At 34.3% G+C, this 26,774-nt stretch overlaps 1 pseudogene; it reads left to right on the top strand.

Annotated features, from left to right (window-relative positions):
• Window positions 1-24,203: 24,203 nt before the first annotated feature.
• On the top strand, window positions 24,204-26,567 carry LOC130799402 (glycylpeptide N-tetradecanoyltransferase 1-like; annotated as a pseudogene).
• The last annotated feature ends 207 nt before the right edge of the window (window positions 26,568-26,774 follow it).

Raw genomic sequence — 26,774 nt, 5'->3', positions numbered from 1 at the left:
GGATATAAAAATTGAAAAAAAAACAATTAATTGCTGCGGTTTTTTTGGCTTGATCACAGCAAATACATAGCACCAACATTAATTGCTGCGGTTAGGCTATGGACCGCAGCAAATAATCCTAAAAATTACCGTTACACAGCAAAATTTTTAAAAAAAAACATTAATTGCTGCGGTTAGCTAGGGCCCGCAGCAAATAACCGTTGTAATATATATACTGTATAGTACACAGCACGCTTCATTCAGTTTACACAGTACACAGCAAATAACCCGCCATTCTTTTTTCACAAAACTCGACTACAACGTATCGTTCTTCATCTTCACAAACGTAAGATTAAGCATCAAGATTTGTGTTCGTTTCTTGTGTTCATCTTCATCTTCTCCATACTTCAAACTTCAAACTTCTACTGTTCTTGTTCATCATCAAACTTCATCATCTTCTCCATTGAAAAAAAACTTCACAAACGTAACGTACAACAGTTTCTTCAAAGTCGTTCTTCATCTTCATTTGCAAACTATCGAAAAACGCTATAGTGTTAACAGTTCTTTATCTTCTTGGTTCATAAACCCACGAAATTTAATACTTGGGTCTTGTTTCATCTTCAAAACCCACGACATTAAGGTATTTTTTTCTCCTTTTAATTTGTTAAGCATTTAAGTTTTGCAAGATATTCATGAAAAAACTCAAAAATTATGGCAACCGTTTGTATACTAATTTTGTTTCTTTGTTTTTTGTTGTAGATAACATAACCCACGCGAAATCAAGGTAATTATATTTATTTTACTAATTTGCAAGTTCATATCTTTATTTTTTAACATGTAATTTAGTAATGTAGTGAATTTTTGTTTGAATTGTTATTTGCAAATCTGGATACTATTTGAGCAAAATTTTACTATTTGTGAATTTCACATTATTCAAGTTTATGTGATTAGTTTGTTAAATATTTGTGTAATTGGTTAAAAATGTGGTTTGTTGTTATAGTTATGTCTTTAACTATTAGAATTAGAATATGATTTTATTTACAATGTAGTGCTTAATATTGAAGTATGAAGTATAGAATTAGAATATGAAGTATGTATATTTAGGGTTAAATAGATTTGGTATAAATAAGAGTATATTTTTTTAGGGTTAAATATGTTTGTTAGAATTAATTATATATGTTTAAAAGTTGTGTATTAATTTTGTTTTGAATCAATTAATCACACTAATTAGGATGACAAAAGATCGTTCTTGAATGTATGGAAGCATTGAATCGTCGGAATTTATTGATGGCGTATTAGAATTTTGTAGTATTGCGGTTGAACATCAAGTTAGGACGGGGGGATTTGGTTTTTATTGCCCATGTGTCAGTTGTGGCAATGTATCAAAGGTAGATAGTGTTGATATCCTTAGGGAGCACATACTTAAACGTAGGTTTAGGCCTCAATATCATGTTTGGGTTTGGCATGATGAGGAGGGAGTTTACAAAGAGAAAAGTGTTGTTGAGGACGTCAATGAGGATGTAGTAGATCATGTTGATGGGTATAAGACAGATGAAGAGAATGTCGATGAGGATGTGGATCGTGTTGATAAGATGATGGAGGGAGTCGAAGATGAGTTAGGAAAACGTCCTCGTGTTTTTGACTTGTTGACAGAGGCTTCTCAAAAGCCTTTGTACCCTGGATGTACAAAGTTCACCAAACTAACAGCAGTGTTGACAATTTTCAACATTAAGTAAAAGTTCAATTGGAGTGACGCTAGTTTCAGAATGTTATTAGAAGCGTTAGGTGAGATGCTTCCTGAGGGAAATGAACTTCCAAAGTCGACATATTATGCCAAAAAGCTCATGTGTCCTTTCGGCTTAGAGTACCAGAAGATTCATGCATGTCCAAATGATTGTGTGTTGTATCGAAATAAAAACGAGAACTTAGAAGAGTGTCCTAGGTGTGGGTTATCGCGCTACAAGCGTAAAGGGGCTCGGGATGCTAATGGGCAACCGACTAAGGTATAGTGGTATCTTCCAATAATACCTAGATTCAAGCGCTTGTTTTCTACAAAGAAAGATGCGTTAAATTTGAGGTGGCATGCAGATAGGGTGAAGAAAGGTCACTTGCTCACACATCCATCTGATTCTCCGGAGTGGAAGAGTATTGATAGGTTGCATAAGACTTTTGGGGATGAGGTTCGTAATTTAAGGCTCGGTCTGTTTACGGATGGAAAGAAACCATTCGGCAATCTTAGTTCTCAACATAGTACTTGGCCGGTACTTTTAGTGATCTATAATTTGCCACCTTGGTTGTGTATGAAGCGTAAGTACATTATGCTTTCGCTTCTTATCTCGGGTCCTAAACAACCTGGCAATGACATTGATGTGTATCTTGCACCTCTCGTTGAGGATTTGAGAAAGATAAGGGATGAAGGCGTTTCAGTGTTTGATGCATATGCTAATGAGGAGTTCACCTTGCGTGCAATGCTTTTATGCACCGTTAATGATTTTCCGGCATATGGCAACTTATCGGGATATAAGAACAAAGGGAAGAAAGCATGCCCAATATGTATCGATGACATGGAATCCACGTGAATTCCTAAGTGCAAACACGTATTCATGCACCATCGAAAGTTCCTTCCACGAGACCACCAATATCGTAAGAAGAAGAAGTTGTTCAACGGGGAGGTTGAGGACCGTGTAGCTCGTAGACCGTTGACCGTTTATGAGGTTTATGAACAGGTTAAGGGAGTTGAGACTATATTTGGTAAAACGGGGCAAGTGCAAGGGGGTGAAGACCGATTATGGAAAAAAGAATCAGTCTTTTGGAAGCTTCCATATTGGAGAGATCTACAGGTTAGGCATTGTCTTGACGTTATGCATATAGAGAAAAATGTATACGATGCCATACTCGGGACTCTCATGAACATTCCGGGTAAGACAAAGGATGTTAGGGTCGTGCGAGATTGGTTTGAATGTAAGGGTCTTCGTTCGGAGTTGTGGGCACATGTTAAGGTGAGTAAGAAAAGAAATAGAGCTGATGAAGTTGGTGGCAGTAAGAAGAAGATGAGTAATGACAAAATTTATTTGCCTCCATCTTGCTACACATTGTCCAAAGCAGAGAAGCGGACATTTTGTGAGTGTTTGTATGGCATTAAGGTTTCGTCTGGGTACTCATCCAACATGAAGAGATTTGTGAGCCTAAGTGTTCTTACCAATTGCAATCCGTGGAATACTGCCAAAACATGTGAGATATGCTATTACCGAGCTATGTTCGTTCTTCAACACAATTTGTAGTAAAGTTCTTAATCCCTTTAAACTTGATGCACTTCAACTCGACGTGATTGTAACTTTATGCAAGTTTGAGATGTATTTTCCACCTTCTTTCTTTGACATAATGGTTCATCTTATTGTCCATCTCGTTCGTGAGATCAAGCTTTTTGGTCCAGTTTTTTTAAGGTGGTGTTATCCTTTTGAAAGACACATGGGTGTTTTACAAAACAAGGTGAGGAATACAGCATAACCCGAGGGGAGTATGATTCAAGGCACTGTGAGCGATGAGATTAGTAACTTTATAACCGAGTATTTGGCCATGGCAAAGCCTATTGGACTTCCCACCTCTAGACATGAAGGAAGGCTTGAGGGAAAAGGAACAATTGGCTCCAAATCGGTCACACCTCCTCAAGAAAGCCTTCTACAAGCACACTAGTATGTGTTGCATCATATTCTGGAAGTTCATCCTTTTTTGAGTGAGCATTTTGATATATTGCGCGCAAAACATCCTTCTAAAGGAGATAGGGCATTGATGCAGTTTCATAACAAGACGTTTATTAATTGCTTTCATAATCGAGTAATATGCGAAGAACTCAAGGGTGTATCCGAAATTGTTAAGTGGTTAGCTTTTGGTTCGCATGATGATGTCAACAAATATGAGGGTTACGATGTCAATGGCTTCACATTTTGGACTCAGAGTCAAGACAAGAAGTCATCGTATCTACAGAATAATGGGGTTTCTATTTTGGCGTCATCTACATTTTACACGAGTGCGAAGGATCAAGCGCCGGTTGATGCTAAATTGGTATACTACGGGCGGGTATATGAAATATGGGAGCTTGACTACTCTACTTTAAATATTGGTCTTTTCAAATGTAAGTGGGTAGATAATAATCGACGATGCATAAAAAATGACGACCCTTTTGGATTCTCTCTTGTAGACTTAGCTCGTTTGCGTGATAGTGAGGAGTCATTCATACTAGACACACAAGCCAAGCAAGTATTCTACATTGTAGACCCGTCTGATAAAAAATGGTCTATTGTTGTACCGGAGAAAAGAAGCATCCTTGGTATAGGTGATGTTGAGGATGAGGAAGAATATGAAGCTTTTGAAGACTCCCCTCCCTTTCTCAATCCAAAATCAGTGGATCAAGATGATGTAGATGATATAGATGTTGGTTATATGCGTGTAGATCACACGGAAGGAATACATTTGAATTAAGTGATTCACAAGGTATGAATTTAAAGCTTTTTAAAGTTTTTTTGGCACTTGGTTTGTTTTGCATGAAACTTTGCACAAAACACTATTTGTTATATATTATTGTGTTTAACGTATTAGAATTGTAAATCATAGTCATATTCTTAATATTACTTAGCTTATGTTCTTATATATTTTTATTCATACTTTTTTAGGTACTGATATACAATGTATCTATTCAGAGACGAAATTGTCCCCGAGATTGAGACCTCGGATAATGAGCATCGTAGTTATGACAGTGAAGAGGACCAAATTGTGAGATACGAGCGTATGGCTGAAGACACTCCACTAATTGACAATGATTTTGAGACTGAAGACGCCCCACCTATGGATGCTCCCACTACCAGTAATTAAAGAAAAGGGCGAGGTCCTACGAAAAACCTCAAAGTCACAGACGCCATGCATTTGGAATACAATGCATTGGGTCAACCCTGCGGAAAATGGCGTAGGCAATATGGAAAACAAGTGGGCCTATGTATCCGCAAGATTTCCATATTGCACGCATGAAACGAGGTTCCAGAGGGTTTGAAGAACTCTCTATGGAATGATAATGTGGTAAGCAACTTTACTATTTTTACTCATTTAGTTTCATTTTAAAATTAATTTAATTGACAGTAATAAATATAAGTTTTTTTTTGTAGAATCTTTTCCACATTGAGAGCGATGAGGACAAGAAGAATGTGTTTCTTTTAGCTGTTGCTGAAAGATTTAGAGATTTCAAATCCAAGCTAATAGCTGGCTGGATTACGAAGAGGCGTGCCCGTACGAGCAAAAAGGTCAAAACGGGAAACGAAGGTGGAGAGCAATCACCTTCGAAGATGCCCTACGAAATGTGGGGTCACATATCGAAGAGGGATTGGGAGGCCTTTGTTGCCAAAAGAACAACTCCCATAGAAGTTGTAAGTATTTCATATTATATTACAGTTTACCAATTTGAATTTACTTCTTTTGATTCAGTCATTAAACTAATACATGACATTCGATTCCTATTGATTAATTAGGAAAAGCGTGGTAAAGTTTCTGATTCTGCAAGCAAAAGGAAGTTTTACCATCGCTTGGGCCAGAAAACGTACGATGAGCTCCGAAAAGAGTGGGTGGATGCGGGTTTATACCCCAATCTAAGTTAATCCACGCCCTCATCTACGACTACCTCCGCATCCGTGAATACTCCTGCTGGAGATCGGGTGTGTGATTGGTATTGCAAGCTGCATTCCCGAGATGCAAGTGGTAAATTTACCATTAATGATCCGGGAACGATGAAGGTTGCTGATGCTGTGGTGAGTTTTGAAATTATTAAGTATATTCTTGATTTGTTTTATATTTTTTGGCTTTGATGTACTTATACTAATTGCTATATATGTCACTTTTTATTTGAACAGATGGGCTAGAAGGAAAAAGAAGCTACGGGGGAGTTCACCCAAAGAGGCAATGTTGACGCATTGGATATGGTCTTAGGGAAAGACCACAGTGGGCGGGTAGTCGGAAAAGGAGGCGTCCGCGTGGGGTTACAGAAGGCATTCGGCAAAGAGTGTGTTGCTACTCAATCCCGAACGGCGTTGCGGGATGAAGTAGCAACCCTCCGAGTGGAGATTACGAAGGACGTTCTCGCCAAGCTGGCCGCCGTGTTGTAGAAGATGGGAGCACCCATTGTTGACTTGGCAAACCTGATTGTTGAGGATCAGGAAAGTCAACATGGGGATCCTAATGCTTTGGTCGAGCCAACACCCGAGCCCATTACCCCCCTAGCACCCTTGTCCATTACTTTCCCTGAAGGGGAAAACCCCACACCGGAGACCATAAACTCCGTTGCTCAAAATCCGGAGCCAACTCCGGAGCCAGTGCTACAGGTACATAGTTTTTAAATATATAAGCACTTATTAATTTAAATTGCAACGCTTTTTAATATTTTATTATGATGCTTATTATACTAAACGACACACTTTTCAGGAGGTGACTCCTTATTCTCATTTTCTGCCTCAGTTAGGTGTTACTAGTGATGGCAACTTAACTGAGGATGCATATGGTGTGGCCTAGCCAACCAAAGAGAGCCAAACAGTGCATTCGATGCCTGTTGCAAGTGGGCACATCAGTATGATCGTGGAAACTATTGCAAAGGGGTTTGAAGATTTCTCACTCCCGGTTCCAATGCCAAAATGAAGCCTTGAGAAACTATTAGACGCCCTAGGTAGTTACGTCACATGACCATATGCTTGGGTCCGATTCACTAACATGGTACGAATAATTTGTACCTTATTTATTTTTATTTTTTTAATTGCATGCTTACACTAATTTAATTATATAAATTGAAATAGCAAAAGAGTCCAAAGGGATCTTGGAGAGAGGTCGGTTCCTCAGCAAAGGTGTCGACTGGGTCAAAGTCGATGTCAAGCACTCCAATTTTGACTGATGAGGAGCTAAAAGATCTCTCTCAAGATTGCAAATGGCTGCACACTTGTGCATCTCGCATAAGTGAGGAGGACCCAATCATTCTGAACCTGTTGAAGGAGCAATACTGTTTTTTTGAGAGCCCGTTTGTAATTATTGGTCCTAGTGACATCGGGCAATTTTTGAGAGGAGAGATGCTGAACGTAGCTCTTTTCCATGTCTTCATGAGGTAATGTTCATTATCTTACAAGTTAGGCATTGTTTTTTAATTGTTTTAATAACCGAATTACTAACAAAATTTTCTTATTCGTGAGTTTAGTGCGGCTTACGAGAAGCTAAATTCTTGCGAACCTCTAATAAAAATTGGATGGTTTTGTCCTGAGACGATTTCGGGTTCTAAATGTGTAAATGTTCCAAATGAAGTCAGAGCATACATTAAGACTGCTTTGACTAATTCCCTTGCATCTAAACACACGTTCATTCTGGCTCCATATGTGAAAGGGTAAGTTTGCGAACCTCTAATTTGTTGATTTTAAATTTGCGTTTGTAGTTTGCATTGGATACTTTTGGTCATATGTCCTTTAACGAACACTGTGCACGTCTTCGACTCATTACAAAAACCTCAAAAGCCACCTCGCAACACAAAATTCAAAGCGTTGTTGAATGCGTACGTAATATTAATTATTTTACAAATTTGATTTAATTAAGTGTTATATATATATATATATATATATATATATATATATATATATATATATATATATATATATATATATATATATATATATATATATATAAATAATATATATATATATATATATATATATATATATATATATATATATATATAAATATATATATATATATATATATATATATATATATATATATATATATATATATATATATATATATATATATGTATATATATATATAATTAGTATTACTTTTCCCATTCGTTTCAACACAATAAAAAAAGTGCGTGGACAAATGGGATTTACATCCAGAGCCACATTTTCAAAATGGACAGCAATAAAGGTACACAAATTCGATTTTATGCGTTTTTAAGCGTTTTTGGCACCTTTGTGCATAAAGTAGCTCAAACTTGGTTTGTTTTGCACGAAACTTGGCACACAACACTATTTGGTATATATTATTGTGTTGAAGTGGTTAGAATTGGAAACATAGTCATATGCTAGAAATTACATGTTAAGTTGCGATTTTATGCGTTTTTAAGCGTTTTTGCCACTTTTGCGCATAAAGTAGCTCAAACTTGGTTTGTTTTGCACGAAACTTGGCACACAACACTATTTCGTATATATTATTGTGTGGAAGTGGTTAGAATTGAAAATAATAGTCATATGCTAGAAATTACGTGTTAAGTTGCGATTTTAAGGGTTCTTAACCGTTTTTGGCACTTTTGCGCATAAAATAGCTCAAACTTGGTTTGTTTTGCACGAAACTTGGCACACAACACTCTTTGGTATATATTATTGTGTTGAAGTGGTTAGAATTGAAAATCATAATCATATGCTAGAAATTACGTGTTAAGTTGCGATTTTATAGGTTTTTATGTGTTTTTGGCACTTTCGCGCGTGAATTTGAGAAATGAAACTGAATTAATCAATGTTGGATACATTCACACGATGCCTAGAGTCTTATTTATAGATTTCTATACTCTAACGGCTAAAAACAACCATGTGCAAAACATTTGCACACTTAAAAACATATCATACAACTAAAATACTCTACAATGCCTTCAAACTAAAACTGGCGACTGGGTGACCTTGGGCTCACTTTTTGAATGACTTCCCATGCTTGGAAATGGACACTTAGAGTCTTGATGGAAAGATCCTTGTATGAAGATTCCATTTCTACCCTTGGTGGTCCCATAGGTCAAGAGATACGATCTGGACATGACTCACAAGGTATGCTGGTCAGAAGATCAATGCTGTTTTGTTTGAACCAGCTGTTGAGTGGGTGACCTTCATCCACTTGTCTAGGGTTCTTCCAATGGTTTTTAATTGTAACCTTGAATCATGGTAGGTAGATCCAAGTGTAAAGATTCCAAATCTACCCTTAGAGTCCCCCAAGGAGTCAAGGCTCATTCTAGCACAAGTCCTCAACTTAGCTGGTCAGTGCGGAAGTAAGCAGTTGTCCTCTGTTCTGTTCCAGACTAGCTGTTGACTGGCTGACCTTCATCATTGATTTCCATGGGTTTTTAATGATGTATAGTAATGTCCTTGGACCAAGGTGCGAAGTCCCAAGTACCAAGATTCCAAATCCACCTTGCATGGCTACTGAATCTTTCTTGGTTGATCTGGAAGAGGGCTGCAAGGTCAGCTGTTTGCGAGTTTCTGTCTGACTTTGTTTTGCTGAAGTTTCTGAATCTTCTTTTTTTATTGTTGAATCTGCTTCATTTCTTAAATATGACTCATTGCCTTGCTTTGCATCCTTGCTTCTTGTACTAGTCATCCTTGAACCATCCCAATATGGTTCAATAGAGCTCTCAACTAACATAACGGCTATATTAACACACACCTAATTAAAACGCACGTGCTATTACATGCAGCTGCTATCTCCTTATATAGAGCTCTCAAATTCGATTTTATGCATTTTTAAGTGTTTTTGGCACTTTTGCGCATAAACTTGATTTGTTTTGCACGAAACTTGGCACACAACACTATTTGGTATATATTATTGTGTTGAAGTGGTTAGAATTGAAAATCGTAGTCATATGCTAGAAATTACGTGTTTAGTTCCGATTTTATGGGTTTTTAAGCGTTTTTGGCACTTTTGCGCATAAAGTAGCTCAAACTTGGTTTGTTTTGCACGAAACTTGGCACACAACACTATTTGGTATATTATTGTGTTGAAGTGGTTAGAATTGAAAATCGTAGTCATATGCTAGAAATTACGTGTTAAGTTTCGATTTTAAGGGTTTTTGAGCGTTTTTGGCACTTTTGCGCATAAAGTAGCTCAAACTTGGTTTGTTTTGCACGAAACTTGGCACACAACACTATTCGGTATATATTATTGTGTTGAAGTGATTAGAATTGAAAATCATAGTCATATGCTAGAAATTACGTGCTAAGTTGCGTTTTGATGCGTTTTTAAGCGTTTTTAGCACTTTTGCGCATAAAGTAGCTCAAACTTGGTTTGTTTTGCACAAAACTTGGCACACAACACTATTTGGTATATATAATTGTGTTGAAGTGGTTAGAATTGAAAATCATAGTCATATGCTAGAAATTACGTGTTAAGTTGTGATTTTATGCGTTTTTAAGCTTTTTTTGGCACTAACATTTATTTTCTCTTAGTACTTTCAAAAACCTTCTGGGTCCGTTGATTGCGGCTACTACGCGCTGAAGTACATAGACGATATTATAAAATCCGTGAAGAAGTTTGGAGTCGAAAATATAGAAGCCATAAGTATTTGTTACGTTCTTAAATTATTATTATTGGTAAAATCTATAAGTTTATATAAATATTTTAATTTTATATTATATTATAGGTTTTATACGACATTCCGAGGGAAACACGCCCTCTGAGAAGTAGAGAGATGCGCGAATTAAAAGACAAGATTACCGCGTATCTTGCTAATTTTTGTAATTAGTATAGATTTTTTAGGACTTTAATTAATGTATATAATATTATATATATGTACGTACATAATATTATATTATTTATACGATCGAGTGAGAGTTTATTATTACAAAGAGATTAATGGTGATTTATTAAGAATTACTCGGATTATTGGATTAATCATTGTTATTATATTGTACATTATTATTGGATTATTATTAGTATAAAACGAAAAAGGAAAAAAAAAACCCAAGTATTTGCTGCGGTCAGCCTCAAAAGCGCAGCAAATAAAGAGGATTATTTGCTGCGGTTATGAGGCTGACCGCAGCAAATAGTCCTCTTTATTTGCTGCGGTTTTGAGGCTGACCGCAGCAAATGATGCTCCTTTTTGCTGCGGTTTTTAACCGCAACTTTTAAAACATGCCATTTACTGCTATCACTATTGCTTGGGGCCAAAACCGCAGCAAATAATGGCCAAAAAACCGCAGCAAATGAGGTTTTTTCCACTAGTGTAATTAGGAAAATAATAATAAATAAGACCCTCCAAGATAGATAATAATGCTCCAAAGATAATTAATCCAAGCTCCGAAATAATGATGATGATTTAAGCTAAATAAAGAGTGTTCTAAGCTCCATGTTCTTGAATTTCTTCAATTAATAAAGGTATTAATGTAGTAAGATTTTAATGAAGTGAAAATATAAGAAAGAATGTTAGAAAGATTTGATGATGGTGGTGTAAGTGATCTCATGACTAAGGAGGGTATTTATAATGGGTTTGGGCAACTTTATAATTCATTAGATTGTATGAAAAAGAACGTTAGGAGTATAGAAGAAGATTAATTTGTGTAAGTGATTTAGAGTGTATAAGTTAATGTGTAAGAGTTAGAGTGTGTAAGTGAATGTGTAAGAGGTTGGAGTGTAGAATAAGGTTAGCTTGTGTAAGGAAATGGTGATAGCTTGTGTAAATGATGAACATCATGGGTTACCAAAGAAGGATTTTTGTTCATCAAATTTTTGTTTTAATATGTACAAGTGAATATACTTTAAAATAATGGGTAAATTTGATCATGAAAATATGTAGTTTATTTAAAATTTTGCTTGAACTATACTTAATGTTAATAATAAAAATACGACTCATTTTTATGTATAAAATAATTAAATCAAAATTATAAGGTTAAAATAATAAGTAGTAATGTTAGTTTAAGGAAGAAAGTTATAACGTAACGTTTTACAAAACCGTGAATATAATAATAAAATTTTACTTTTTATACTATAAAATAATAAAATAATATTTTAGTGCTTATAAAAAGATTTTAAACAAATATTTTAAAGTTTAATATTTGAAAGAAATTATAAAATCGGAAAAGATTTAGGAATTAAAGATGGTTTGAAATGGATAATCAAAGGATTAGAGATTTGAATTGAAAATTCGGAATAATTAATCGGAAGATTAAAGTTAAGAATTTTGAGTCTGTTACAGTGTATATGAAGGCTCCCCCGGGTTTCTCTAGTAACTATAATCGAGGGGAAGGATGCAAGTTGAACAAAGTTCTTTATGGTCTAAAACAGTCTCCAAGGGCATGGTTTAGGAGATTTACTACAGCAATGACAAAATTTGGCTATAACAAAGCAATTCTGACCATACTTTGTTTCTTAAAAGGCAGAATGATAATATCACGTGTTTGATTATCTATGTGGATGATATGATCATAACCAGAGATAATAAGGAGGAACAAAAGATTAGCTGGCACATATTCTGACAAAGGTAGTTACCTCAGAAGCTTTGGAACAAACATTATGCAAGTTAGGTATTAGTGACCCGAAGACCTAACTTGAGGGGGAGTGTAGGAAAGTATATAATTAGGGAATATTATTTATTTAGGGTATATTATTGATTTGTAATTATTTTTGGTACTAATTTTGTTTCTTATAAGTGTCCATTTAATCTTGTATAAATAGGAGTATTATTTCTTTGATTAAGTAATACAAAATCGGTATTTACTGGCCATAACTCTTATTTTCCGCATTATTATTAATTTCTTTATACGAATCAAACAGGATACCACTTAATTATATTTTAACTTATAGATTAAAAATAAAATGTATATTAAGAGTGATAAGTATATAGTAATCCAAAAGTAAATAGGACTAATAGGAAGAATAGAAGGGTGTATATTATTATTTGGGTAAAGCACTGTGTTTTAATAGACATTACTGTTACGTACCATGAAGTACTATTGTAAAAAGGATTTTTTTTAATTTTGTTTTTTAACATGGAGGACCGGAAACTCATCCCGAATGGAAGTTGAAGTTGAAAAAATTTTGATTACTTAATTTTGTTTTTTTTTTAATTGGAGGACAGAAAGTCCAATTCCGAATGAGAGTCGAAGCCGAAGGTGAAAGAAAATTTGATTGCTTTTGGAGTACATAAATGATATTTGACTCATTGTCATCTGAAAAACTGTTAACAGTTTTCAAATTGGATATTCTATTTTGTATAGAAAAATTTTGATTAAAATTTTATATAAGAACTTTTTAGATTTATTTTAATGTATACTTTTATATTACATATTTTTTAAATTTTTTATGATAGATATTAATATGCAAACTTATTGAAAAAATTGTTCAAAAAGTAAACCAAAAAAAAAAAACAAAACAAAGAGAGAAGCTGGATATTTTGGATTACCGAATGGCAGGATTGTAGCGAAATTAATGTTTTAAAAGAGTCGGTGACACGAGTTAGTGTACCGCATTAGAGTGACACGAGGTGTAGCGGTGCATAGAGCTATTCAAATGTGATCCAATCTGAAAATTCGACCCGAAAATGCATTCTTTTAAGGCTTACTGAACCAACATTACCCTAACCGAAGTTGCACCCGAACAGATTGACAATCGAAAATGAGAAACTGAACTCGAATTGCAACTGGTTTTTATAACCGACATTTAACTGTTAACCGAGAATACCCGATCCTAATAGTGACTCAACCGAGTCGTATCCGACCCGTATCATGCTCGTAACCGAACTCGACCCGGCTAAAATCGACTTAACTTGAACCAATTTTAACCAATTTCTATCATAGAAATATCAGCAACTATCATCTTATTCGTTAATCTAATCAAGTGATAGATATTTTCACAAATTAAATTTTAAAATACATGGTTATAATTAGAGTTAATAATCAATGGTCAATGTTTATTAAACTATTTAATTCAAATTTGATGAAAAATGATAGAATTTTAATTTTAATTTACAAGTAAAAGTAACAAAGTAATAATTACTAATGATTTGCATTTTAACTATTGCCCTTAAGTAAAGACAATCTTGTCATGAATGACTAGCAACTTAATGTGACAATGACTCAATCGATAGTAATTAGTAACTCGTAGCCGAACTCTACTAGAAAAAAATATCCGGATTCGATTTGTACTCGATAAAAACGAACCAATTATTAACCGATAACAACCCGAGACTGATTGACACTCGACTCGAACTTCAACCGATACTAAACCGATGCAAACTCGATAGCTCGAATAATTGATTTTCAACCGACCCGATCCGAATGTGACCCGCCATAACACGCATTTGAAAAATAACTGATATGAAATTCAATCGAACCGAATGACACCCATTCGAAACCAATCCGATCACCTGAATGAACACCTCTAACGGTGCAGCGTGTGGTTCTGCTGACACATGCGGTCATTCATACTGGGACCCTCGTGAAAGATTTCACACTTTTCCATATTAAGAGAATCTTTAATTAGGGGTGTAAATTCGGTTACTCGGTCGGGTTATATCGGGTTCGGGTATTCTCGAGTTCGGGTTTTCAGGTAATATGCCACTTTGAATCGGGTCGGTTTAGGTAGGGGTTTAATCGAGTACGGGCCTATGTCGGTTTCGGTTTCGGAACAGGTCAATTCTAATTCGGATTTATATCGGATTAGATTAATGCAGTTCGGATCTAAATCGGTTATACTGCAGGTTGAATCGAGTTCGGCTAAACAACGAGTTAGGTCATTTTTCAATTTAGGTTAACGTCGAATCGGGTTATCTTGGGTTCGGGTTGACTTCGAATCGATTATATCATTTTTATAGTTGTGCATTTGGTTCTTCTTCGGATATGGGTCGGTTAAAATAAAGATGACTAAACTTGATTTAGCCAAATCAAATTTATTTTACCTAAACTAAATTGACTCAGCGATTTCAAACTTATTTTAAAATAACTATACTTAATGCCATAGAATTAAACTATTTTTAGATGAGTAAATTTTGATTCAACTGAATCAAATTTAGCTTATGTGATTCAACTAAATCAAACATCTATTTTAGCTAAATTAAACTTTATTCAACTAAATCACACTTATTTTTACCAAAAATAAACTTAATTCAGTTATATCAAAGTTATGTTTGGATAATAAATACTTGATGTTGATAAATTAAACTATTTTTTAGATGAATAAAACTTGAAGCAGCTAAATCAAACTTAATTTTAGCTAAAAAAATTTTATTCATTTGAATCGAACATTTATTTTTTCTAAACTGAACTTGATTAAGCTAATTAACAAGCTTACACAATATAAATTAGCAATTCTGTTACTTTATGATCTCAATAATTTTGATTTTATATATTCTCTTTTATTTATAAATATCCCCCTATTTAAATTCACTATGCTTTTATTATTAGTCTTTGTGTTAAAAGCTAATAAAACTAAATGTCTAAAAGTCTGGAACAAATTCTACAATAATAATAATAATAATAATAATAAGAGTAACACAATTGTCAGAAATAAAATAAAATAAAATAAGTAGGACAAATTAAAATAAAAAGTATTGTAAGATAAAAAAAATAAAAGACAAATTACATGGCAAAACCGTTACCGTCCACTTTTCATTCTCATTATTCCTGACCTTCATGCCTAAAAACCACCACTAAAATACTCTACTACTCTAATGGTTTTGGATGATTAGATTTCTCTTTCAAAAATATTCACAAAGCATCAAATATTCGAGTACACTAAATCACATTGTAGGTTTAATTTCAGGTATGGGTTATGGGTCCTTTCAGGTGGGATTATGTTGAGTAGCTATCGGGTTAAAGATGGGTTCGAGTTATAACAAGTTGGGTGTAAATCGAGTTCGGTTAACTATATTGTCGGGTTAATCTCGGGTGTGGGTTGTTCTCGAGTCGGGTGCCGGTTGATTATGAGTCTATAATAATCGATACATATCGAGTTACAGGTCAACATCAGGTCAGTTTCGATTGGTTCTAGGTCACCGCACCTTGGGTTAACCAACGAGTCGAATACAGGTCGGTTTCGAACGGCATTGCAAGTCGGATCTATTTTTACGGCCCTACTTTTAATTTTTAATGGCACAAAGTAATTTGTTTTTTTTTTGAAAATTTTCAATAAATAGTCCATTCATACCTTAATTTATATTTTGGTTGATTAATGATAATTTCATTTAGTTTTGGGAAATTCTACAATAACACGTTTTAGATTTTCCACACTATAATTTTTTCTGACTTTTTATTCATATGGTGAACCCATAATTTGGTAAATTGATGCACCACCGTAAGCTCTATTTTTTATTTTTTTTTTAAAAAAAACATAGAAGGTCAATTATGTTTATGTAAATTACCAATTAAATGACATTGTTAACATCTTACACCTCAAAATACTGCAACAAACTTACCCTATACTCCATTGTTAATTTGTTACCTCTACCAAGCTTACTTAACTAACCCTAAAATTCATTTTCTCATTAATTTCGTTTCTCCTATCATTGCAAAGCTGGTCATCTTCGACATGAACCAGGGACGAAGCCAAGATTTTAGATTAGGGGGACCAAATAGTCGATATATTAGTAAATTATTTACAAGTGTTATTTAATATGGAATTCTGGATAGCCAACCGCCTAGAACCCTCAGAAATAAGAGGCCTCAAATATTAAATGACACCACAACAAATTAACTTTTCGCGATATAGAATAACATGACATTAAAAAGCGTCACTTATTTACATTTTTAGTGTAATAATTATTAGTTTTATTTTAAGTTCCACTATGAAATGATTTAATAACACTTCATTTTGCCTTTAGTGACATATGAAACTGTCATTATAATTTGTACTGACATTTATGAGAAATGTCATTAGAACCTATGTCGCAAAAGTCATTTTTTATTATGCAATAAATATCACTAAATCCATTATATACACAAAATAGAAATTTAAAGTAGTGATATTTAAATTAAATGTCACTAAATATATCCCACTAAAAGTATATTATATTATATATTGTGGTGCAATTCACGCCCAGTCAAGAGCAACACTTTTAAAATAATTCGTTTGTAAACCTTTTTATATTTAAAGTAATAAAACGTTCTGAAATATTTTTTATTGAATTACTTTTTTTTAAGTGAAAAAAAAAATTATCTTTGAATATAATAAATGATCTCATTTTAAAAGACAACAGAAAAATAAATAAGGCCTCAAAAAATCTTTGCTTCGCTCCTATTATTTATTATATAAAAAAATTAATTTAATTATGAAAAATTTAAAATTATAGACTTAAATGAACTTGCAGCATAGTAAAATTATATTCAAGAATTAGAGTTGAAGCTTCTCCATAATTATATCTTTTGAAAATAAACAAGTGTTTTAACTCTATTATTCGTCTTTTAAGTCTCTCAAAAAAATACTATTAAAATTAAGATAGCACAAATATGAATACACACATAAAAAAAGATGAATGTAAAATTATGAAATATATAGAGTAATGACATTATAATATAAATGTATTAGTTTGTTAAAAAATAATAGTTTGAATTAGGATTCGATTCCTTAATTCCTTATGCTGCAAATGTCTTACTACAATCATTGGGCTATAGTAATTTTTGTTATATTTTTACACTATTAAAACTATAAATCATATATTAGTAATGGGGCCAAAAGTAAAAATACAAAGGGTTGCATTTTCGGCATGGGGGCCAGGCCTCCGCCGGCCCCCCATGTAGCTTCGCCCATGTCAACATCAATTTGTAAAAGCAGTGAATGCAGTTGCTTAAATGCTAACAATTGTTATTGTGTTCCATATAAGTTTACAGAGCTAAGAATTTTTGATCTCATTAGCAATCCAAGATGGTTGTCCTATAAATATAGGATTTGCAATTTTTTTGAATGAGTCTTAAAGACTAATTGAGGGAAGGGTGCTTTTTTTTTTCTTTTTGAAAATCACCTACATCTTATATTAAATCGAGCTCAACCAAGGTTCGAAGACCATGAGGAAAAGAATCCATACAAATTTTATCCTAATTAGGAATCGTATCCCAACTACCTATCAAATAGGCTACAGTGTTCCCGCTGCTACGGATAAAAATACATGAAAAATAACTAAAATAAGAACTCAAAGCAAATAAGTAGTTATATAGAACATGGATAGGGGTGCAACCCTTCTTTAAGATCACATAATTGATAACATTGCAGGCATCACCTTCCAATTGCACTTTCTCATAACCTAAAACCAAGGCCATCTCCTGACCAAAACAAACAGCCATCACTATCGACTCTTCCACTCCCCGATTCGTCCTAGTACATCGTGTACCTGTAGCCAATACAGCCCTAGCCTCATCCCGTATCAAAAATTCTAAACTAAGCTTAAACTCAAGCCCCAAATAAGCATCAAAATTTACCTTATTCCAGCCACATTCATGCACCTTCCACTGACCATCTTTTATAATAGAAGGTGGTCGAACCTCGACCACCGTTGAGTATATAGTTGATAATCAGGAATGATCTTAACAAAGAAAGCCGATAATTGCACAATATTACACTGTTGGTTTTCCATCACCTTCTTGTTTCGACAAACCAAGACGCCCATAAAGAAGCATAACTTGAACAAATCATATCATGATTAGTGTTTGCATGAATCCAAACAAACTAGTTCACAATAGAAACACGAGGACCATTGTGTATAATGTTAGCAACTGGGTGAGATTGCCATAGAAGTTGAGCATCATGGCAATCTAAAAGAGCATGACACAAAGTCTCAGAAAGAACATTACATCTTTATCATAATGGGGAATGAGACATATGTCTATAAAATCGTAAAGCATTGACCGTAATAAAATTATTACAGGTATGCCATAAGAAATGCTTAAGCTTTGGAGGGCCATTTATTTTCCAAACATGTTTCCACATCTTATCCGAACCATCCTCACCACTGCTAACTTTCTTCTGCTTCGCCCCCAAAACTCCAAGACAGTAACCCGACCGGACCGAGTATGAACCAATCCTAGTATAACTCCAAAATAACCTATCAACACCTCCATACGTTTAAAAGGAAATAGAGAGAATAGCTTGAACAAAGTTTTGATCAAAATTTTTGCACACCCTATCAATGTCCAATATCATAGTGTCGTGGTTTATAAGACATCCCACCTTAAATTCTATAGCATCTTCATGTAAGAGAATCAGACTAATAAAAACTCTATTTTTCTTAATCTATTTATGAGCCCTAACCTTAATAGCCTCACCATTTCCCACCTGCCAACCATGACCCTCCAAGAGAAGGGATTTAGCACCCCACATGCTACGCCATGTAAAGCTCGAATTTTACCCTTTTCTAGCTTCAAGCACATCATTAGATTAGCGGCCAAAAGTGATTTGCTTTGTTATAGAGGAACCACATTTGTTTAGCGAACAAGGTTTAATTAAAGCACTTGAGATTCCTAAACCCAATACCACCCTTGCATTTAGGGAGGCATAAATTGTCCCAACAATGCCAATGAGTCTTATGTTTACCATTTGAAGAACCCCACCAAAATTGAGTCATCATTGAATGAATATGATCCAGAATACCATCCAGAAGCCTAAAAATACTCATCATATATGTGGGGATGGCCTGAAAATAACCTTCAAGATCACTTCCTTACCAGCTCTCGAAAGAAGTTTCTCTTTCCAACCTTAAACTTTCTTTCAGATCCTTTCTTTCAAACATGAGAATATGGTCTTTGCTAATAAGCGTTTGTAATCCCCAATATCTCGAGTATCTATCCTTCTCTTGAATACCCAATACCCTTGTTATTTCACTAGTGAAAAAAACCTTATATGCCACGCAACATATGTTGCGGTTTTATAAAAGCGCAGCATAAAAGTAATACAAAAATTGAGCAAAAAAAAGGTATATATTGCAGTTCACAGAGAACCGCAGTATATAATGTATTATATGTTGCGGTTCTCTGTGAACTTCAGCATATACCCTATGTTGTTTTTTTGAAAAAAATCCGCCTTAATACAGCAACATCAAAAACCCACGAAAATGCTAATGTTTTTTCAAAACCCATGAAAATTGCTGCTCTTCATCTTCTTCAACCTTCTTGTTCAACCCATGAAAGTTTGTTGCTCTTTTTGTTCTTCTTCAACCTTCTTGTTTTTTTCAAAAGGAGACTACATGATGCAGTTCACCTAGAACCACAGCATATAGTCTCTTATATGCTGCGGTTTTGAACTGCAACATTTAACTTTCTCTTATCAGCTGCTAACACAAAAATTGTGGGTCAAATCAAAGCATATGATGGGCAAAAAACCGCAGCAAAGGAGGTTTTTTCCATTAGTGTTTGTTGCCTAATTGTATGAGGCACCCCTTTGCTAAAGGAAATCTCTGTTTTTTCATAATTGCATGAGGCACCAAAATTGAGTCATCATGCTTTGCACATATCAAGCTTAAGACCAAAAGAGTTTTACTTCCTATTTTTTCTTTGATTTATCAAGTGGAAAACCTCAAAAGCAAAAAGAGCATTATCCGTAAATAACCATCCAGAAATGAAAGCACTTTGATTGACCGAAACAATGTCACCTAAACAAACCTCCAAATGATTTGCAACTGTTTTGGAAATAATCTTGTAGATGACATTACAGTATCTAATCGACCTATAATCTGCCAATGATTATGGAACATTACATTTAGGAATTATGGATATACAAGTTTTGTTAATGACTTTTAGATCAACTAATCTTTTCCCCCATTTCTTTACAACACATATAACATCCTCCCCTAGAACATCGCAAAACTTCTGAATAAAGATAGGCTAAAAACTATCCATACGTGGCACTTTAGTAGGGTGCATTTGAAAAATTAACAAGTTGAATCTCTATACCTGTTGGTTTCTTCTCTAAGATTACATTCATCTCCTCCGTCACAACAGCACCAAGCCCCTTAAGAGCCTCCTCAATACCCGACAGAGAGCTAGTAGAAAAGACGCTTTCATAAAATGGACAAATAAGACGCTCCAAATCAGCCTTACTAGTTCTCCAAATACCATGCTCATCATATAACCCCTTAATGATATTCCAATGCTTTGTCGAACTAACCTTAAGGTGGAAATATTTGGAGCTTTTGTCACCATACCTCAACTTATTAGTCCTCACTCTCATAAACCAATACAACTCCTCCAAATGATGAAGCTCATTCAACTCATCTGCTAACGCTTCACAGTTAGCTATCATTGTAGCATTCGCGAGACACCTTTGCGCCATGAAAAGCTTTTTCTCAAAATGTTTTATTATTTTTTCAAGAACAGAAAAAGTGAAATCTGTCCAAGAAGAAAGAGAACTAGTACAAGTTCAATCCAAACCTCAATGTCTGCTCCTAAAAAATCATTCTAAGCATCAGACACCAACTTTTTACAATACTTATTCGACAACCAGAGAGACTTGAATCGAATAGCTTCTTATCATAATCATCTTGCGTCTTAAGTCTGTGTATAACAAAATAAGGGCATGCCTCAACTCCAAATTGAGCAGACAACAAACCGGTACAAACGCTCCTTAATCATAGTTGAAGGGTGATTGCCTCAACTCCAAGTAGACATACTACCTTTGTAACCTAAGTCCATTAACCCACAATCATCCAAACAAGTGCGAAAAGCTTCCATATCTCTTCACACCGAATCGCACCTCCCTCTTTTTCATTGACACTTAAAATTTCATTAAAATCACCAAAGGCCCTTAGTTTCCCTCCTAATCACCCTTAAAAAATTCCAGGTTTGAAAAGATTAGGCCTATCAGCCCACCCATACAACCCACAAGTGAACCAAGAACCCGTATCCGTTCTATCATTCTTATTCTCAAGACAAACTTGATGGAAAGAGAAGGCGACCAAGTTTACCTCCAAATCATGCCAAGTATCAACTAAACCTTCATTAAAATCACATCTATTACGCACAACTTAAAGCTTATTCTTCCATAACGGACTCTCTGATAAAACTAACTGAGTTCTTTCTCTCCAACACCAAGTATGGAGGGCATTCCATGTTAAAAGGTTATTAAGCCCTTGACAGTTCCAACTAAAGATTTTCATAGATGTTTGCGATGTTAATCATCTCCAACGTCCGCTACTTTATCAAGTTGAGTAAGAACATCAACACGATTAACACAAGATCGCTTCATAGACAAATCACCTTCCTCCATCTCAACATCAGTGTCCTAAAGTTTACTCTTCCCTAACCCCCTTGCTGAACCTCACACAGAGATGCATTATCCTCACCACAAGAATTACCAACCCCCTTTCTCTCAGCCTTAACGCCTCCTAATTTTTTATTGTACATAATCTTCCTTATAGTATCATTCTTGTGAATTCCCACGTGAAAAAAAACTAGGCTCCTTTTCAGTAATCACCTCCTTCACAACACCCTTTTCACTACCAAGAGTCCTATCAAAACACCTCGAGTGCAACTTACCATACACTAGCTTGTTCCGTTCCACCCCATCATCTCCAAAATCACAACAAGAAACTATAGGAATTTAGATGCATGTAGCAGAATTGCAAGAAACTATTCCTTAACATCTAAATAGACACATGCATATAATATGAATTATCAAATATAGAAGAATATCATACCCTTGATGCGTGAATTTCACAAACATAATCAAGTATAAAATTTACCAAAAAGAGATAAAGGAACGTTAAATGTCATTGCTCTAATGTTGGTCCACAAGCATCGAACGGATACCACGCATGCTAGTGCGGAATAAGAAAACCCCTTTTTCTCATTACATTTTAGGTGGATAATAAGAGTGTGTAGAGAATACTAGAAAAGAGAATGCTTATGGAAAAGATGAACAAAGTGCATCTATTTATATACCATGTATCATCTCTTCATATACTCATTACATGTATTGATGTAGATAAATAATGTTTATATTAATTCCTAATTAAAGCACACAATTAAACCACTAGTAACTCTCTACTTTTCAAGTAACACTTATGATTATTAAGTACATGTTTTAATTCACAATTAAACATATAATCAATCTATGTATAACTCCTCATACAAAGTATCCAATGAGCATCTTATGTTCTTGGTGTAAATATATATCCGATCGATTATTTATATGTGTGACCTCATAGGACCTAATTATACTAGTAGTAAACTAATCATATTTAGATATAGATCATAGTTGGTTTCTAGCAAAACACTATGACCATCTAAAATAATTGAATGTATTTTATCTCCATAATTCGTCCTATTCATATATAGTAATTACACTTGGACAAAGGACAATAATCTCCTTCAATCTCCCATTTGTCCTTGAACAAGTGTGTAACCTTAAATTCCTTAAGTCACTTAATGTTAAAATTTGATAGCATAATGACGACTCACGTCATCTATACTAATGTTAAAATTTATTTCTTGAAATTTGAGTTTTAATTGTCGAAACAAACGATTAACTCTTTAATTTATTTGAGCACAACCATGCATTTTCAACTTTAACTCTTCAAGAGGCCAATGACACCAATATTAATAATAAGGGGACTTATCCAGTCTTGTATAACCAGAACTCCTACTTAACTTTTACCAAACTTGAACATTTCCTTTATAACTTCCTTTTACGGCACGATGTTTGAGAATGTTAAGAGAATACTAATCATTATATGAGAATAGTGTCATACTCATGTCAAAGAAATCCACTAAATATAACAATGAAATACTCCAAAAATTTTAAAGAACATCAAGTAAGTCGGTCTAATATGTATCTCTATACATACCTATGTAAATGACTAGACATCTATATATCTCTATAGCCCATGAAACTGCACTATGAATCAAATTTGCAACTAGTGATCAAACCACTAGGACAAAGGATGCTAAACTCTAACTCTCAATTTAGAAAGGTTATATAAAAGGTTGGTCACTGAGAACTAAACTAATGAAGAGAATCAAAATGTAATCAAAACAATCAATAAACTAATCGGCGATTGTGGTCACCCCAATAGTCACATGAATGACCCATAATCGCCCTTTGTCTCCCTAGGAGTGGAAAGACAAGATTCGTATCGAATGCCATCAACCGACAAATGTGATTCTCAACATGACCTCTAATCATCAAACACGATTTCTAATTTCTAGGGTTTCACTAATCGAAACCCATAAAAGAACTACTCTCTCATATTAAAACTAATTAAGGAAAAAGAAATAAATGAAATCGTAAATGAAAGCATGAATAAACTAGAATCAAATCAACAAGAAACAATAAATAAAGCAATAAGGAAAGCAATAGCTATTCTATCGAAGAAATAAAAGAGTAAGAACAATAACAAGTGCAATGACTAAGAAATGAAAGCAATAAAAAAAACAATAAAGAACTTGAAAGCAATAAAGAGAAAGAAACTTACATAAAATGAAGTTCGCGAATTTAAAATTTGAATGTAAATGTTGATGACAATAAAGAAAGCTTAAATGAAAGAAAATAAAGAAAGCAATAAAACTAATCTAGGGTACAGGTATGTCGCTAAAATAGTAATCTTCAATACTGATATTATAGTATTCAATTATGTGCATATAGAATACTGATATTATACTATTCAATTATGTCGATACAAACGAGCGATTCAAATGATCGATACAGGTATGGAGCGATTCAAATAATCAATTCAAATGTGTTGTAATCTCTATATACATTTGGAATGCTTATTTTTAAATTGATAATGAAAGCTTATATGTTTAAAATTGAGTTAGATCTTAAAACATCAATTGTTAATTTATATGTAAAAATTTTACTATCAACATATTCAATTTGGTTTATATGATGTATAATATCTATATACAATTTGATACTTAATTTTAAACAACAATTGAAACTTATAAGATCAAAATTGAGTTAGATCATAAAACATCAATTATCAATTTATAATTCTCAATTGTATTGTTAACATGTTCAATTTGAACTACATCCTATATAATATCTTTCGGATATTTCATGATATACCACTGAGTTTCTTCGAAATTCACCATATACCACACGAAATTTTCTAATTCACGATATACCATTGAGTTTACATCCGTTAGCACAGGATACCATTAATGACAACTGTCGTCAGTGTGCCGTTTGTGGTAAATTACCAGTATGCCCTTACGCATTCAACAGGCGCCGTTTGCGGTAAATTACTCCCGCTTATACTTCCACTTTAACATATCTCCCCTTCCCTTCCTTTCTCTACATATCTCTCTGTTCCCGCTTAAGATCTACTCCAATCACCATTGTAATTACAGGTAAAACCTCTCTAAATCTTTATCCTCTCTTTGAAATTTTGCTGCTATATTCATTTCTTTATGTGATTTCAATCTTGTGCATTTTACCTAGATTGAAAATTTTGTATCTCATGATTATTTGAAATCCGAGACTTTTAATTTTTGGTTAGTTGATTTGTATTTTGGGTTTTTGGGGATTGACTCTTAAAGAGTTCAAAGTTATTGAATCTTGAAGGAAGGGTACAATTGGGTTCTTAGATTTGTAACTTTGATTTAATTTTATGGTGTAAAAAATGTAAGTTTGTGATTAAAAATTTAATTCTTTTTAATTGTTGATAAAGATCACGTCTTTTCCCGACACTTGTGTAATTGCATGTGAAGTAGTAGTGCAAGTGCTCAATTCCATTTCTGCTTGTTAAAGATTTGATCTTTCATCTTATTTTTTATTGCATTAATAATTATAATAGATCTAACTTAATTTGGTTAGTGCAAATCTAGTATAATTCTATAAAGAGAGTAGCATGTGTTACTGTACATTCCTACATAATTTGCATGAGTGTTTTGTTTGGGGAGTAGGGGAACTCTTAATTGTTCTTAGTGATTCAAGGCCTGTTGGACAATTCAAGGATCTTGGTGATTCAACTTTACCTCGAAAAAGCTGGTTGCTTTTATTACAGGTGTGCCAGCAAGGATACGTGTTCGTGATGAGGTTGTTACCATGGCTGAGGTTAATATCTTGTGTGTTCATAAAAGCTCAGGTCAAAGAGGCTTGCACCTGTCACGATTAAGGAGGTGACTAGAAGGGTTCATCTGGAAAATATATGGCAGGCTGCTTACACTGCCGGTATTGTCATTCCAACACCTATAACAAGCTGTCAATATTGGCATAGGTCTCTTAATCCTAAGAAGTTGATTGATGTTGGATTTTCAAGGCTTGGCCCGAGAATGACTATGAGTCGTACTATTAAGCTCTATAAGTTACCCGATTCTACGGTTACACCAGGTTTTAGGAAGATGGAACTGCGTGATGTTCCAGCAGTTACTCGACTTCTGAGGGGTTATTTAAAGCAGTTTGTTGTGGCACCCGACTTTGATGAAAAAGATGTTGAGCATTGGCTTCTACCTAAAGACAACGTAGTTGATGGCTATGTTGTTGAAAGTCCTCTGACCCATGAGATCACGGATTTTGTCAGCTTTTACACTCTCCCTTCTACTATCCTTGGCAATGCAAATTATTCTACTCTGAAGGCTGCCTATTCTTACTACAATGTGGCTACAAAAACCCCATTGATTCAGCTCATGAATGATGCTCTCATTATAGCAAAGACCAAGGACTACGATGTTTTTAATGCCCTGGATGTCATGGAGAATGACACATTCCTGAAGGAGCTCAAATTTGGGCCCGGAGATGGAAAGCTTCATTATTATCTCTTCCTAATTGATACTCTATTGGATTCTGTTTTCCAAATTTTGCTCTCTTATAGAAATTGCGTCGACTTGTTAACTCCTGCAGTTAATAGGTATCAGCTATGCATTCATTTGCTTAAGCTAGATTTGCACTTTGGTTGCTGATGAGTGACAGAGTTTTCTCTTGTTTGATTGTTAGAGTTTTCTATAAAGAGAGTAGCATGTGTTACTGTACATTCTATAAAAATTTTGCACTATGTTTATCATAATTCCAACGGGTATATTTTTAAGAAAAATGGTATTTGATGAAAATAAAAAAAGTAATTGGTATATGGTGAATTATTAATTTACCACAAACGGCACACTAACGGC

This window comes from Amaranthus tricolor, chromosome 14 (assembly GCF_026212465.1).
Source record: "Amaranthus tricolor cultivar Red isolate AtriRed21 chromosome 14, ASM2621246v1, whole genome shotgun sequence".
Classification (NCBI taxonomy): domain Eukaryota; kingdom Viridiplantae; phylum Streptophyta; class Magnoliopsida; order Caryophyllales; family Amaranthaceae; genus Amaranthus; species Amaranthus tricolor.
The sequence above is the reverse complement of the archived record's forward strand: the minus strand, read 5'-3'. Positions and strand labels throughout refer to the sequence as shown.